The 16,031-nt window shown below is 48.4% G+C and overlaps 1 long non-coding RNA gene across 1 annotated transcript; it reads left to right on the top strand.

The window, feature by feature from the left end:
* The first annotated feature begins 582 nt into the window (after positions 1-582).
* Positions 583-2,024, top strand: LOC113602598 (uncharacterized). The gene is made up of 2 exons (XR_003424084.2): positions 583-704; positions 1,446-2,024. It is a non-coding gene; the product is annotated as an uncharacterized LOC113602598 (long non-coding RNA).
* Positions 2,025-16,031: the final 14,007 nt, after the last annotated feature.

The raw sequence follows: 16,031 nt of genomic DNA, 5'->3' as shown, positions 1-16,031 counted from the left end.
CTGTGCTAATTAGTGACTTTGCTAACTGGAAGCTTTCTTTGTTAGAAAACACACCCTTGCCTTGGAGTGACACGAAATGCCAGCTTTTCTACTCCCAAACGTACCTCCCTTTAGCTTTCATCAAGCCACAAAAGGAAGCCCTCGGTTCCTCTCACCCTGTTAGAATTAATACTTGTTGTTGTTGTTGTTGTTGTTTTAATTTAAGCAACTACCATTGCATTTTGCCTTGTAAAACCTAGAAAGGGCAAGAGCTCAATTTCTCTTAAATTCCACCTGCCACCCTCCCGGCAGGAACCAGTCAGTGATCTCTGGAGGGTAAACACAGTACCCAGCCCAGGCGCTTCTGGAAGAGACACGATTGTATGCTCCCGGCCCCGCCGCCTCCCATTTCACGGTGAGATTTGGTAATTTGCAAATTGAGCAGCCTTCATTATTTTCCAAGGCACAAGCAGGGTCTCCACTCCTTGCGAGGAGAATGTGACCCAATCATTTGTCACAGCAACACACGGATTCTAGAGCACTTGAGAATTCTTAGCCATAAAGCTGATTACTGACACAGGAGTGGTGGGGAGTGGGGCGGGGGTGAATCTTTTAATCTGGGAAGGAGGGGAGGACGGAGACAAAATGGGAAAGACATAGAGCCCGCTGGTGTGGTTACAGCCCCAAGCGGAGCTTTTGGAGAATCAGAATTACAACTTGGATGTGTGAGTGAAATGTCCTTCCTTCTCGCTTTTCTGCCTCGTTTTCGTCGCCGTCTGGGTCTCTCTGTCACTGTCTCCATCTCTGCTCTTCTGTCCTTCCTGAGCACTTGCTGAAGATACCCTGCCTGGAAATAATTGCATTCAGACCCCTGAGTCCCACTTAAAAGTCTTTAGGACTGATCGAGATAAACTCAATCAGGCTTCTGTTTCCACCCAGAGTGCCCCCATCATTTATTAGACGAATTAAAGTATCAATTTCTGTTTAAACATTAACAGGGTGATGCCAAATATTAGTCAGTTCCTAATAATTTTGAGGGATTAAAAAGATAATAAAAGTAATAGTCCATTACATTACCTACTTCAGCAAGATTGTAATGAACGTAATAAATTCTGGATCAGGGTTATAACAACTTCCATCTATTTAAAATGAATTTGTAGGGTTACTTTCATTAACTATGTATATGGGGGAAAATGATCTGACATATTACTTTAAAAGAGCTGTAAAACCGATTAGGAGAAAATATGCTTTCCAGACAGGGATGCCGGCCACCGGGGACACGCGCATCCTTGGGAAGAGGGGGTCCAGCTGCCGAGACAGCCCGATTCTGGGTTTCTCATCCTGTGCCCTCGCTGCTGGGGAGAAATGAGGACAGAATCAACGCCAGAATGAGGGGAAAGGAGGCTTTTCTCCCCCATCTCTCTCCTCCTTTTTTTTTTTTTTTTTTTTTTTTTTTTACTCCCCAGGTATATTCCCGCTAATGAACCGGGGCTTGCCATGGGAAGTTCTGCAAGGAAATAAACCCGGAGGCCTGCCCGCCGCCCAGCCTGGCCTCTGGGCCCCCAGGGGAAAGCTGCCGTATTAAAGGGGCCCATGCCCTCATCGCTGGAGGAGACAAGGGAGCGAGCACTTGGCTGCACCACAGAAATTACTGCTGTACCTCGAATGCCCGCTTCATTTATCAATTTCATAGCAGAAAAACCCATATGACTGCCTTGTTCACTCGTACGCTAAATCTCGACACGAAAGCTCCCCACCGCCAGTCAAGTGTGTTATGTGTGGGTCTGGATAAAGTAACTTGAAATACCACTAATGATTTATACTTAATTGAACCTCTAAGTGATTAAAGTGGCAGTAATGAATGAATAACACCCTCCCCGTTCCCTCGCCCGCTGGGCCCAGCGTCTCCAGGCAGAGTGGGCCTCGCCTAGGGACATCAGCTTGGACAGCCAGCCTGAGCCATTCCCTAGGCTTCCCCCCCAAGCTGCTCGTCTGGGTCCTGGCTAAATTGCTCTCGCCTGCAGTAAATGACTCCATAAGCACCGTATCAGACCATTGATCCTTTTTATTAGATTACCCAATTGTAAGGTTAATGCATTTGCATTTGGCAAACGGAGTGGGTCGGCCTGAGTCCCACGCGGGGATCGGTGTTTAAACGGACACACAGGAGAGTGGCTCTATCAACATATTGATTTGTTGGTAGCAGTAACCAGATGCTGATGCCCTTCCCCCACCCCACCCGCCAAAGAAAGTGCCAGGAGAACACAGTTCCAGGGCTGTGTCTTCCTTCCAGAAGCCCTTCTGACAGCCAGGAGACCAACTCTAGTGCCGACCCCCGATACTTGTGTTTCTAGAAGAAGGAAGGGTCCTGCAAAGGCTTTCTGTCACCTCAGACAGGGATAAATGTGGGCCCCTCACCTCGGACCAGGAACGCAGCTGATTTCTCTAAATGAGGGAGAGCCAGGACTTAAATCAGTGACAAGGACACAGCTTCAGAAGCCAAAAATTCTTCTTTTCTGAAACTCATAGAGTCAGACCAGGGCAGCCATTTCTACCTCGGTTACTATACTCGACATGAACTTTTTCTTGGATTTTCTAAACGCATTAACCAAATACCATTAAAATGGTCCACCACTGTTAAGGCTTTTCTAGTAAGTAAATTTCTAAGTTGGAAGAACATACTTTGTTAATCTAACATGAGTTCTACAATGAAGATAGTTTTTTGCAACTAGAAGCTACCCAGAGAAATCACTCCAGAAAACCATGTTCCTTTATAGATGGGGAAACTGAGGCCCAGTGAGAGAATGAATCTTACCTGAGACCCCCCCAGTGAGTTCATGGAAAAAGTCCCCAGTCTTCCGCCTTCCAGATCAGCCTCTGGTAAGAAGGCAAGACTCCTATAAGAGGTGGCTTTGAAGCTGTGACACTGAAGAAATAGTCTTTTTATACAGATGTCTTAAGACACGAGCCATATTTCATATTCAGCTGCATGAACTAGGTCTTTGTCTGAATCGTCCTGCGGAGTAAGATTCGCTGTGAGTAGTGCTTACAGGATGGATTTGTTCAGCATCCTGCATCTGAGGACAAGGAAGGCAGTTTCCTCAGTACAATTCAGTTCCCTTTTTCCCCTCTCCACCTTCCAAAGGGAGCCAGGAGCCTGGGGAGGAGCCTGTCCTGTGAAGTCAGACATAGAGAGTTCAAGTCTCGGCTCAGTCACTTGGGGGTCAGATCATCTTTCTGAGCCTCAGCCTCCTGATTTGTAATAATCCTTCCCTTGCCAGATTGTTTTGAGATGCAGTGGGTTTATATGGGTAAAAATGACTGGCTTGGATGCAGCCCTCGTCCATGTAGGGCTTCTTATCTGTCGGTTCCCTCCCTCCTGGTTTCTAGGACAATGGTGATCCCCTGGTCCCTACAGGCAGTAACTGGTGGATGACTGGGAGCTGGGGACAGCTCACACTAGTGAAGGGAGCTGCTTACCTACCCAGCTCTCTCCTGCTGTATAGGAGAGGCCCAGACCCTGTCCTGGCCTGAGTGTCAGAGGACCTAAGAAGCCACAAGGAAGAGGGTAAGGCCATTGTTAAAACAATAATCTTATTCACTTACGTTTTTAGAGCACTCTGTCATTTATCAAGGGCTTATTACATGCATTTAACCTTGTCTAATGCTCCCAACAACACTGTAAGGTTCAGATGGTTATGCCCACTTTACAGAAGCAGAAATTGAGGCTGTGAAGGCCAAGTGACTGTCCAAAGTGACAAACCTAGGAAGATCCAGGGCTGGGATTTATACCCAAGCACATCAGCCCCCAGGATCTGTGTTCTGTCACTGTGCCTACCCCACTCCCACTCCCCTCCCAGGACTGGAGGTAACTTTGCAGCAGGGGACAAACCAACATTCAGAGACCCTGCTTCTCCTTCCCTTTCTCGCCTGCTCTTCCATTAATCAACAGCCCTAGTGGCAGGCAAGGGACAGGAAGGCATTTGTCCAGAGCTTCAGATGTGAAGGGGAAAAAAAAAATCACTGAGTGAGCAACAGTTGGCCTTGGTGAGTTATTGAGAAAGTGCTGAGGTGGCAGGTGAGGTGGTGACAGGTCCCTGGGGGCCCACGGGAAGCAGGGTATCTGATAGGGAGCGTGATGCGGGTAGATGCCATCTGGAGATAGTCGAGGCTGGTCTCTCTGGGAAAGAGGACAAAGAGAAGCCCAGCTAGAAGAGGCTATTTATCCAAAAATTTCTCAAGGTTAGAGCTTGGTACCCAATACGCTTTGGCCTGAGCAGGCCAAACTCCCAATTCCCATAGGCCAATCAGTCAGCTACCGCTTCTGTTCTAGGGAGGACGCTCAGAATATCGGGGTAGGGGAGCTGGATAACCTGGAAAAAAGTGGCCTGTATAGACATGGGCAGACTTTTTGTCTCCAGGTGGGCCTGTGTTCATCTGCAGGGATGTGTGTGCATGTGTGTGTGTGTGTGTGTGTGTGTGTGTGTGTGTGTGTGCGCACGTGCAGCACATGACACTGATCGTGATATGTGCGACAGTGTCTCTGCGTGCAGTTGTGTCTCCAGGAGAGGAGGAGGAGGGTGGTGGGCATGTGTCTTAGTGACTGTGGCTACTCAGACTGCCTGTCTGCATATCTGTGGACACGTGAAGCTATTATGCCTCCATGAGAGGTTTAATGGCCACAGCCCAGCAGAGGTGAAAGACAGTGGGGGGGAACTTGGCCCTCTCAATAATAGGAATGTGACCACTCAGAGAATTCTGTGCCGCAGGGTCAAGGAGGGAGGGTCCACTCTATCTTGAAGAGTCAGGGAGGGATGTCTGGGGGAGGGGCGTTTGTTGATTGCAACTTCTTCCCAAGTCCCTGATGGGACAGACTTGAGCCAGAATTTGTGGAAATTTCTATTGCCAACCAACGTCATATTTGCTCTATTGTTACCAGAGCACACTGAAATGGGGACACCGTCCAGGCCACACAGCATGATGAGCTAAGGCAGTTAACCAGCTGTCTCCCCGGAAGTGTAACATGTGCTTCTGAACAGGCCCCATGCACATGGGAGGAGACAAGAGGAACCAGGACAGACCACTGGCCGCCCGGCCGCCTGGACTCCTGGACCTGGAGCTTCTGAGTACTTTCTCGTGGGTGGGTGTTTCAAAGTCTGAGCTGAAAGACTCAGAAAGACACCACAACACAGAAAGACAGAACCCTACCCAGAGCTGGACACTGGCCTGGATGCAGTGGTACCTGAATACCCCTTCTGGCACCACCTCTCATGGCTATGTGCCCTTTCAGTGACACGAGCCTCAGTTTCTTCATCTGCCCAATGGGGATGATTATTCCTCCCATGGAGTTATGCACATGGGGGCTGGAGTCCTGACCCTTAGCAGCTATACAACCTCGAACAAATCACAAAGCCCTCTGAGGCTTCAGCTGCTCATCTGTGAAACAGGGATAATAGCAGCAAATGAGATAATGTGGAGGAAGGCACTTTAAAAATTTTTTTTAAATAGCATCTGAGAGAAGTCACCTGTGAGACGGAAAATCTCAGCTGGATTCTCAGCTCTTGGCCTGGTCTGCATTGCTGGCTGGGCATTTCTTAGAGAATTTGGCCCTCTTGGTGTTGCCTTCAGGGGGTAAGGAAACCCGCAGAAGGGGGTCCAGGACCCCGAGGACAGGAAGGCCCAGGGACAGAGTCTGCTGGCCAGAAGGCACTGGCCCGTGGCTCCCTGGAGCTGCACAGCAATGATTCAGGAAAAGGCTGACAAGGATATTAGCAGTGTGGGTTTTTTTTTTTTTTTTTAATCCTGAGCCCAGAGAAAATGCACGGTCAGGAAGAAAGGCGCCCAAGAGAGCAAGGAGAAAGAGAAATAATCAGAATTAGCCAGCGGGCAGGCAGCGTGAGCAGGGGCAACTGAGCCTCACAGAGGGCCGGGAGCCCCCGCAGGACCCCCGGCTGGGGAGGCGGCCAGGAAGTGGGCAGGCCTGGCCAGGCACACGAGGGGTGCTACTCCTGCAGCCAGGACCTGGGCCGCTGGAGCCCAACAAGCAGGCGCAGTGAAAGACAAAGAAGCCATCGCCAGGTGAGTCCAGCAACCCCTGGGGCTGCCATGTAACCCCTGGGACCCCTCCAGCCACAAGGTATGGAAAGGGTCCCAGCAGAGGGCTTGAGTTCTCTGTTCCCCATTGTTCACGGGGCTCTGGATGTCAGCGCTGGGGTTGGGGCCGGCCAAGAGTCTGCTCAGACACTGCAGAATGTCTGCAAAGCCTCTGCAGACAGGAGGCCTCCGTGCCCCCTCCCTCAAGGCTGCAATGAGACAAGATGACAGAGACCATGGCCCAAGAAAGCCACTGGGGTGCTTTTTCTGACAGGTGGAACGGGTGTATCAAGGTATTCCAGAAGGTGGTTCCCAGTGCCTACTTTAAGAGCGAAGAGGAATAGATTTTGATGAGCTGGGGCTGAGAAATCCACTTACGTGGGCAAGGGAACTGACATCCTTCCTAACTGAAACCTGCTTTTCACAAGTCATGTCAGACTATCGGATTGCTTAAGGACAAAAACTCTGTCCCGAGAGAAACACAACACACGAGAGAAACACAACACACATACACACACACACACACGGGGGGTAGAGGGGGGGAGAGGGAGAGAGGGAGAAAGACGGGGCAGAGCAGAATTAACGCATCAGCCCCTGATTCCACTCCAGATTCCAAATTAATGGAGTATAAATTAATGACAAACGTGTGTGATATCCTGGAAGTCAGATGCTTCTCTACACCCCCTTGCTGTCCTCAGGCAAAATGCTTCCCTTCCCCGAGCTGCTTTTCTGAGAACATGATAACAGGGAAGGGGGGTTGTATACCCCCAAGTCACCCAGGCCGTGGTGGGAACCCATTCGGCCCGGCCTTTATTCTACGAAGGGCATTAAATTAAGATTTGACAGCGTCTGTGTGAACAGAGCCGTTATACAGAATTAAATTTTGCCCGTGTTAAAAACATCATTTCCTGAATGCTACACTTACTACACCAAAATTTTGGTAACACCATCGTGGCCTTTTGCCCCCAGTATTTTACTGTTCCAGTGAATCTCGATAAATGGAAGCACTGGTGCCCGTGTCACCCTCTGATCTCTGAACCCCATCTCCAGCTCCTGTAACGTAAGCTACCTTCCCTCGTGATGTGAGGTAAATTGGGATCTTATCATTCAGATGAAGTATAGAAGGAAGAGAGGGTGTGCTTTCCCCGCAGCCTTGCTGACTGTCCAAACCTCTCTGTGCAAAGCTCTAAATTACACTTGCTCACGTGGAGAGCCCAGCAGACGTTCCCGAGAACCGCCTCGAGCTCCGGATGGAGCTGTCTCCCGCCAGAGCTGCTCTGGCTCACGGCAACCAGCTTTTGTGTTCCTCTCTGGGCGCCAGGTCAATGCAAGGGTCATCCGGACCCTCACCTCCCCAGCCCACTCTCTATGGGTCACCTAGGTGAACATCGAGCCCAAACAACAGCCCCCCAAATTTAATTTATTTCTACCTAAACAAGTCCTTTTATCATAAAGCAATAAATTTGTCTTGGTGCTAGCAATTTGTTGCGGGTGACATAACATTGCAAATTGATTAATCGCTACCGTACGGGGCAAAATGAGAAAAGCAAGGAATTATTATGAATAGCGTCCGTCTTTTACGGGAGGGATTCATTATTCAAAAGTGCTCACTGGTGCTTACATGTGCCCTCGGTGCAGATTACATCCATTTGCAGACTTCCCACATCATGCTTACACAAATCAACAAACGTGCATTTATTAAGACATAGAATGAAGGCTATTTAAAAGTGAAAAATGGCCTTGTGCCGTTACTTTTCTTCAAGGAAGGCAAATCTGCGTGGGATGTTCCTGGGAAGTGACACCGTAGCTGTCACACGAGCGTCTCTGGGTTCTGTGCACGCGGGCTCATGCAGGCGCTACCAAAGCAGCCAGTTCTGCCACTGACAGCCCCAGGGTCAGAAACACCCCACCGGTGGTTCTGGAAGCCTTGCTCTGGCTCAGGAGACTTCAGCGATGGGCTGTCACCGCCTGCTGGGTGAGGACCAGCAGGTAGGAGTCAATTCTCTGAGAAGGAGCCTCCTAACCACCCCCCCTTCTGGGATGGGAAAGGAAACAAATATTCACTGAGCACCTACTCTGTATCAGACACCAGGCTGAATGCTTTATTTGCATTGAATAAGTAAGGCAAGCCCTTCTACTTTTCTGAATTTCACAGGGTGGTTGCAAAGACCAACTGAAATCATACAGGCACATAGTCAATGCTCAACACATGTTAGCTGTCATTGCTATTCTAATTACCGTCAATCATGCTCCAGGTGTTATTATCACCATTTTCAGATGGGGAAACAAAGGCTTAGAAAGGTTGCAAGACTTGTCGAATGGCGCAGTGAGTACGTGAGCAGGACCGAGCTTCAGTTGAGGATATGGCTCCAAAAAGTCATGCTCTTTTTCACTAAACCGCCGCCACAGCTCGACGCTCGGAACAGGGCGCATTTGCTGCCTCTGCTCGAGCAGGGGAGGCCACACAACACCCACGATGCCACCCCCCACTCTTGGCCTTCAGGAACCAGACGGGACGGGGAGAGGGTCTGGAGGTTTCATGACCTTCCCCATCTCTTCTCCTAACTGTTCCCCACGTCCGCAAACCCCCATCTGCCCCTGACAAGTCTGCTCCTTCTCCTCCCACTTGTCCCTCATCGAGGACTCATCCTGAAGGAAAGCTCATGGCTTGCCGCAGCCCCACTATTGATTATTTCTGCTGAACCCATGCTTTGTTTAAAAATAGACCAAGAGCTCAACTTTCATATTCTAATTAGATTTCAAAGCAACTTTTATAAAATGAGAACACCTCCGTTATTTCTCTGCTGCTTATGGTGCCCTTAACCACTCCTGGCCAGGGTTAAGGCCCTTCTCATCCCTATCACCCATCAGATGACAGTAGTTACTCATCCTGTCCTGACAAACCTGTATGGAACCACAGACCTGTCTCCAGGTACCCAGAAGCCAGGCAGGGTCAGGTGATAAGCCATGAGCACATTTCACAAGACAATGTCTCTCAAAGGATGCCCTCAAACTACAACTCTGGGGCTTGTAAAATATGCGAGTTCTGGGCCTCCCCCAGGCCTGCCACAGAATCAGCCAGGGGTACGGCCTGACAGCCTGAATTTTTTATAAGATCCCTGTATAATTTTGTGTGCGTGCACCAAAATTCGTGACCTATTGTCCCAAATACTTCCCGGACTCCCTGCACAACTTTTGATGCTATCAGATTGAATCTTTGATTACCGTTAATTCTCGTTGCCTCACTGACAACGAGAGAAGGAGAGAAGACACAACCTAAGAAGGTGTTCACTATCTTGAAGCCCAGGTGGGTCCCTTCTTTTTAACTGCCCCCATCCTAGGGGCACTTGGGTGGCTCAGTCGGTTGAGCGTCCGACTTTGACTCAGGTCATGGTCTCGCGGTTCGTGAGTTCGAGCCCCGCATCAGGCTCTGTGCCGACAGCTCAGAACCTGGAGACTGCTTCGGATTCTGTCTCCCTCTCTCTCTGCCCCTCCTCCACTCATGCTCTGTCTCTCTCTCAAAAATAAACAAACACTTAAAAAAGAAAGAAAATGTTTAACTGCCCCCATCCTAGATCTCTCAGGGCATCCCTGGGTATTCAGCAGGACGAGTGTGCTCAGGCTGAGCTAGGTGATAGTCACAACATCTGTGAGACATCTGTAAGAGCGCCCAGGAGGAATACGTGTGGTGGAACCGGGCTGAGGGCTCCCAAGCTGCAAGACTGGGTTTGTGGCTGCTCACATCCCCAGGAACAGGCCTGGCTCACCTAGGAGGTTGGCAAGCTATGGAGGGAGAGAGGCAACCCATTACAGCCTTGATGAGCGTGATAACGAGTCTTCCCACCTCAAAAAGTGGCCAGTCACTTCCCGGCCAGACATTCACCTCTGTGAAGTCTGGCATTGATCCTTATCTCCAGGGTAACTGTGAGGGTTCGAGGGGGCTGTGCGTGCAAAGGGCCCAGCAGTGTCCGATGGGTTCAGACAGCAGGTGTCTGTTCCCCGGCTCACTCACCACAATCCCTAACCCCTGTGAAATGAGTCCCAGAGATGTTTCGGGGAGTAATGAATTCCCTCATTTCAGCTAAACCACCCGTGATCCTGGTTTTGCAAAGACGTACGGCGGAACATGATAAATTATTGTTTTAAGGAGAAGCTTCATTCAAATATCCATTTCCCTGTCAAGTTAATTTTGTTTCAACGTATTTTCTAGTGGGTTCTGACTGGGAGCATAGATCGTACATAAACAGAAGAACATTATGTCTTTGGCCCATTCCCTGAGTAATGGGGAACATGGCATGGGGGTGGGAAGGTCCAGGGATTGTGATGGACCAGAATCCACATTCCCTAGTCTCCATGAATTGGTGACAGCTCTGAGGATTTATTCTAGGCTGCTTACATTTGTCCACAGGGCACAGAGGCACCAGTCGAAAGACTGAGTTTTTCCAGCCAGGGGCATATTTCCAGGAAACACCCAAGAAAGCAGCCTCGTATCCAGTCTCTAGTTGTGTCCGGAGCCATGGCCTCTGATGCATTATCTCACTTCCCTCTTAACCCCTAAAGACTTTAGGGTGTGTTTCCTAAGAACAAGGACATTCTCTTACATAATCAGAGTACAATGGCCAAGATCAGGAAATCAACACAGATGCAATACTCTTATGTAGTTCATGTTCCATATTCAAACTTTGCCAGTTCTCCCATTCACGCTCAAGTTGACTTATTTTCCTAGTTGAGAGTCTGGTCCAGGATCACATATTGCCTTTACTTGTCACATCTCTCCAGACTCCCTCCGTTTAGGACAGTTCACCTCTCACTGTCTTTCATGACCTTGAAATTTTTGGAGGAGTTCAGACCTGTTATTTTGCAGAAGGTCCATCAGCTTGTTGGCTTGATTAGACCCGCGTTATGAATCTTGGGCTGAAGTAACAGAAGTGATGTGTCTTTCTCAGTGTGTCGTATCTGCCCCATTATTGGTGATGTTGACTTCGGTCACTTGGTTAATGTGAGGACCTCAGGTTCCTCCACTGTAAAAGGTATTGTTTTCCCTTTGTTATCTGTAAGTAATTTGTGGAGAGATATATAACTATCCTTGCACTCACTCGTTTTATTGTCTGTTGATGACTCTTGCCTGAATCGGTTATTACTGTAATGGTGGCAACATGGTGATTTTTCTAAATTTGTCATGTATTCTACATTTCCCAGCAACATTCTACTGTAAGAATACCATAAGAACTTTCCCTTTTCCCCATCTATTTATGTGAATATATAATACATGAGTCTATTTCTTTCTAAATCTATGGACTCAGAAGTTCTTTTATTCAATGTGTCCTAATCCACTGCTATCATTACTTGATGCTTGAATCACATGACCTCATTTAATCCTATGACAACTGGGTGATATTATCAGCGACCTCCAGATTATCCTCTTAGGTCTTCAGCTACATCCGCAGGACTCTGCTTCCTGACTCCCAGCCCCAGGCTCTGTCCTTGTAGCTAGATGTCCTTGCTGGGGAGACAGGAGGCTACACATTGCTTCACCCATCTCTTATATTCTGACCTCGTTTCTAAGTCCCATGTGAATGGGCCTACAGGGTGAAGGGAAGCCTGACTTCCCCAGCACTCTTTTTCTCTGTCTGACACAGATCAGTCTGGAGGCAAAGAGGCCTGTTGTCTGATCTGTAAAATGGATCCACTTATTGGGATGCCTGTTGTCATGATGCCCGCAGACCACTTGTTAAATCAGTGAGTCTGACTGCATGAGCCTGGGCACTCTTGAGTTCATCATTCAACAAATATTTGTAAGCACCTACCAAATTTCAGGCTCTGGGTTAACCTGGAGTTATAGCAGTGAGCAAGTTAGACAAGGTTCCTATTTCAGAGAGCTCAGATTTGAGTGGAATAGATAGCAATAAAGTCATCCCCGCAAATAAAAGTCTGATGGCAGAAAGGATAAGGCTTATAGAGTAAACATCTCTAATAGGGGAACATGACCTTGTGTTGGGTGTAGCAAAAAGCTGAGACTCAGATTCATTAAGTAATTTACCCAGGGTTGCACAGGAATGGAATCCAGATTCTGGGTCTACCGACTCCCCAGCCCATGTTGGTGTAGCTTTTCTGTCACAGCGGTTTCCTGAGGGTCTCTGGGGATTCTAGGCAAAGGGTCTGTGTTCAGCTGTCCAGCTTGGCCCATTTTGTTTCCACTGTGACACTGCAGAGCCCAGATAAGTGACAGCAAGGAGGAAAGGACTCTGATAGATCCCACATTTTCTAAATCCCTTTTGTGGGGGGGGGGGGTGTTGTTGTTTGTCTGTTTTTTAAGGACTAAAGCCAGGAAAATTGAACAAACTTGGGCATTAAAATAAGGGGAATAGACTCATACCTATGGTTCAACATCAGAGATCTATAATTGTGCACCAGGCCGTGAGCTGAGCACTGAGGAAGGCTGGGAGTACCCAGATGGGTCAGATGGGCCTGAGGCCAGAGCCCATGCTCTTCGCCACTGTACTGGGCTACGTCCCTGGGGATGTCCATCTGTCTGTCCGTCTGAGAGGGTAGAGACAAGGCCTCAGCACTCTGAGCAACCAGGTGAAGCCTAGGAGGGAGGAAGGAGGCCCACACCTGCCCCCACCACGCAAGGTATCAGGAAGAGTTGAGTTTATGCCCACACAGTACTACATGCCCGCACGGACACCCCGGCCTCCAGGTCACCTTTGGCTGGCCTTGACTGGTCCTGGCTTGATACCTGATCCCCGTGGAAGCTGACACCTCAGCATGAGAGGGATCAGGACAGACACAGCTGCCGCCACCAGAGCCTTGGCCGACTTCAGGGAGAGACTCTGAGGACACTGGCTTACGAGCTGCCTCCAGCTCCTCGCCCAGAGAAACGTGCGCATAAATTCTCGAGAAGAACAAGAACGGCAGGAAAAGAAAAAATTTTGACTTAACTGACTTGACTAAGTTTACACAGCTGGAAAACTGCGCTCAACATCCAAGTCATACATCTTCCGAGCTTACACATTTAACCTCTTGTTCAATAAACCACCTCCCTATACACAGGGCATGATATACACGCATCCAGTGCCTGGCATATAGTACGTTCCCTGCAAGATTGGTTCCATGCCCGAGTGCACGTGTGTGCACGTCTGGGTTTGTGGGTGAAAGCGCCTGTGAGCGTACGTGCAGGATGGCATAGAACGCTGAGATTATTGCAGAAGATTCAGTGAGATCAGGAATGGGATGCATGTGCTTACTTCTTGCCTCTCAGCTCTTGCTTCAGCTGGCACTTTTCCCTCTAAGGACACAGAGGAGCATAAACACCCTTCAAACCCATTTAGGACAGGCAGGGTGATAGCCCAAAACCTACCCTAGGCCTAGCATGGGTGGTTCCATTCTCATAGCGCATGCAGCTTGCACAGGCTCTGGAGCTGAGAAGACCTGCTTTGTCTCTCGACCCCACCCCTTCCTTGGGTCGAAGTAACACTGGACAAGCCACTTCGCTCCCCTGGGCTGCTAATTCCTGGAAATGGAGAAGATAATACTTACTCCTCAGCATTGTTATGAAGTTTCAGTGTAAGAAAATCTCCCAGCACAGTGCCTGAAGCATAGTAGGGTCTCAGCATATGTAGCAGTGTTCGTAGACTCCTTCTCAGGGGAGAGAAGGACGAGGGTGTTTAACCTCTGCTGAATGTCGCAGTCCCAAGGGAGCCTGAAAAATTCCTGAAGTCTGGGCCCCAACCTGAGAGGTTCAGACTCACTTGGCCTGGGGTATGGCCTGGCCTGGGAATCAGGGCTTTTAAAAAAGCTGCCCAGGTGATCCTAATGGACAACCGAGATTGAGAACCTTTCGAACATAGGTTCCCCCTGCCATTTGTTAGGTTCCACGTGGGGACAGATCTTGGACAGCCTGCGTCGAAGCCCCTCTGCCTGAGTCTGCTTTGTCAGCTTAAGCCAAGGCAGAGAGGAGGGAGAAACTCATCCCATCAGAGGCTAAAATCCTCTCCCTTGATTGGGGCTTGGACTTCCAAATCAAAATGCAAGACTCTGCCCAATGAAAAAAAGTTTTTTATTTGTGATTGTATTGATATTAAGGTGTTTTAAGAGGGGTGCCTGGGTGGCTCAGATGGTTAAGCATCTGACTCGATTTTGGCTCAGGTCATCATCTCATGGTTCATGAGTTCAAGCCCCACATCAGGCTCTGCACTGACAGTGTGGAGCCTACTTAGGACTCTTTCTCTCCCTCTCTCTCTGACTTCCCCTGCTGTCTCCCTCTCTCCCCCCACCTCAATAAATAAATAAACAGAAAAAAAAGATAAACACATCTTAGATATACATTTTACTGTCTGCAATGTTCCAGATACTGTATCTTCCATATTCTCTTAATAGGCATTGCTCACAGCACCCTCTGAGTGTGCTGGGGCCGGTAGGGATAGTTATGTAGAATATAGGGATATTCCCATCTCCCGGGCCTAAACTCCTAGTCCTTTATACCTCGGCCTCTCCACAGATTTCTGAGTCATTTTGGAATTTGCATGTAAAATAAAAGCTTCCTACATAATTGAAATTATGGCCAATTGACCGTGAAATGGAAGCGTCCATGACCAATGAGGTGTTGGGTTGGGGAAGGCTGTTGTGCTCAGAAATGGGACCTCCAGAGCCCCAGGGCTGGTTCTCCAGCTCTGGGAGAGAAATCCTCCTGGAATCCTTGTTGCTTCCAGCCAGTCCAGCAGCCTTACCTTGGTCCCTCCCTCTGGTAAGAAGCAGTTTGGTGCATCTCCAAGGAAAGACATTCTGTTACGATCTTTTCTTTCTTGGTTGAGAATCCTTTTAGGGGAAGACCCAGGTAGAAATGTCTCCTCTCTTAGGCCATGGCTTGTCAAGTCAAGGACCTTCTGACCAAGACTGGGGTGTGGGATGCCCTGAGGAAGGGAGTGGGAGATGATGCCAGAAAGGTAGACACAGATCAACTGTAGATGGAAAGTTTGAGCTTTGGGAGGCAGTGGGGAGCCATCAAAGTACTGGCAGAGGAGTCATATATATAAGCTGTGTTTTACAATGATGGCTTCGCAAAGAGGATTCGATGGGGAGCAAATGGAGGGAGGGAATCCAAGGCATCAGCTTCAACAACAGCCCAGCAAACACAACATGTTTGCATGGACAGCGTGATGATGAAGAAGGGGGAAAGATGGGAGGAGACTGAGGAGATGACTAACTGAGACACAGAAAGGGAAAAAGAACAAGTGTCATGAACTACTATCACAACAGGGTGAGGAGGCATTGTTATTCACCTCTTGTTAAAGGAGAAACTGAGGCTCAAAGAGGTCATACGTGTGGCTAATAACAAGCAAAGCCAGGAATTAAATGAAGGTCCATCCACATTTTAGAAATGTTAATGAATAGATAAGTAAAGTATTAAGACAAAAAAGGGGACAATGCTTTACTCTGGTCATACCACACACATTCAATTCTAGAACCCACACTTTATTTTTTTTAATATAATTTATTGTCAAATTGGTTTACATACAACATCCAGTGCTCATCCCAACAAGTGCCTTCCTCAATGTCCATCACCCACTTTCCCTTCCCTCCCCCCCCCATCAACCCTCAGTTTGTTCTCTGTATTTAAGAGTCTCTTATGGTTTGCCTCCATCCCTCTCTGTTTGTAACTATTTTTTTTCCTCTTCCCTTCCCCCATGGGCTTCTGTTAAGTTTCTCAAGATCCACATATGAGTGAAAACATATGATATCTGTCTTTCTCTGACTTAGTTCACTTAGCATAATACCCTGAGTTCCATCCATGTTGCTGCAAATGGCATGATTTCATTCTTTCTCATTGCCAAGTAGTATTCCATTGTATATATAAACCACATCTTCTTTATCCATTCATCAGTTGATGGACATTTGGGCTCTTTCCATAATTTGGCTATTGTTGAAAATGCTGCTATAAACATAGGGGTACATGTGCC

This window comes from Acinonyx jubatus, chromosome A3 (assembly GCF_027475565.1).
Source record: "Acinonyx jubatus isolate Ajub_Pintada_27869175 chromosome A3, VMU_Ajub_asm_v1.0, whole genome shotgun sequence".
NCBI classification, from domain to species: domain Eukaryota; kingdom Metazoa; phylum Chordata; class Mammalia; order Carnivora; family Felidae; genus Acinonyx; species Acinonyx jubatus.
The sequence above is the reverse complement of the archived record's forward strand: the minus strand, read 5'-3'. Positions and strand labels throughout refer to the sequence as shown.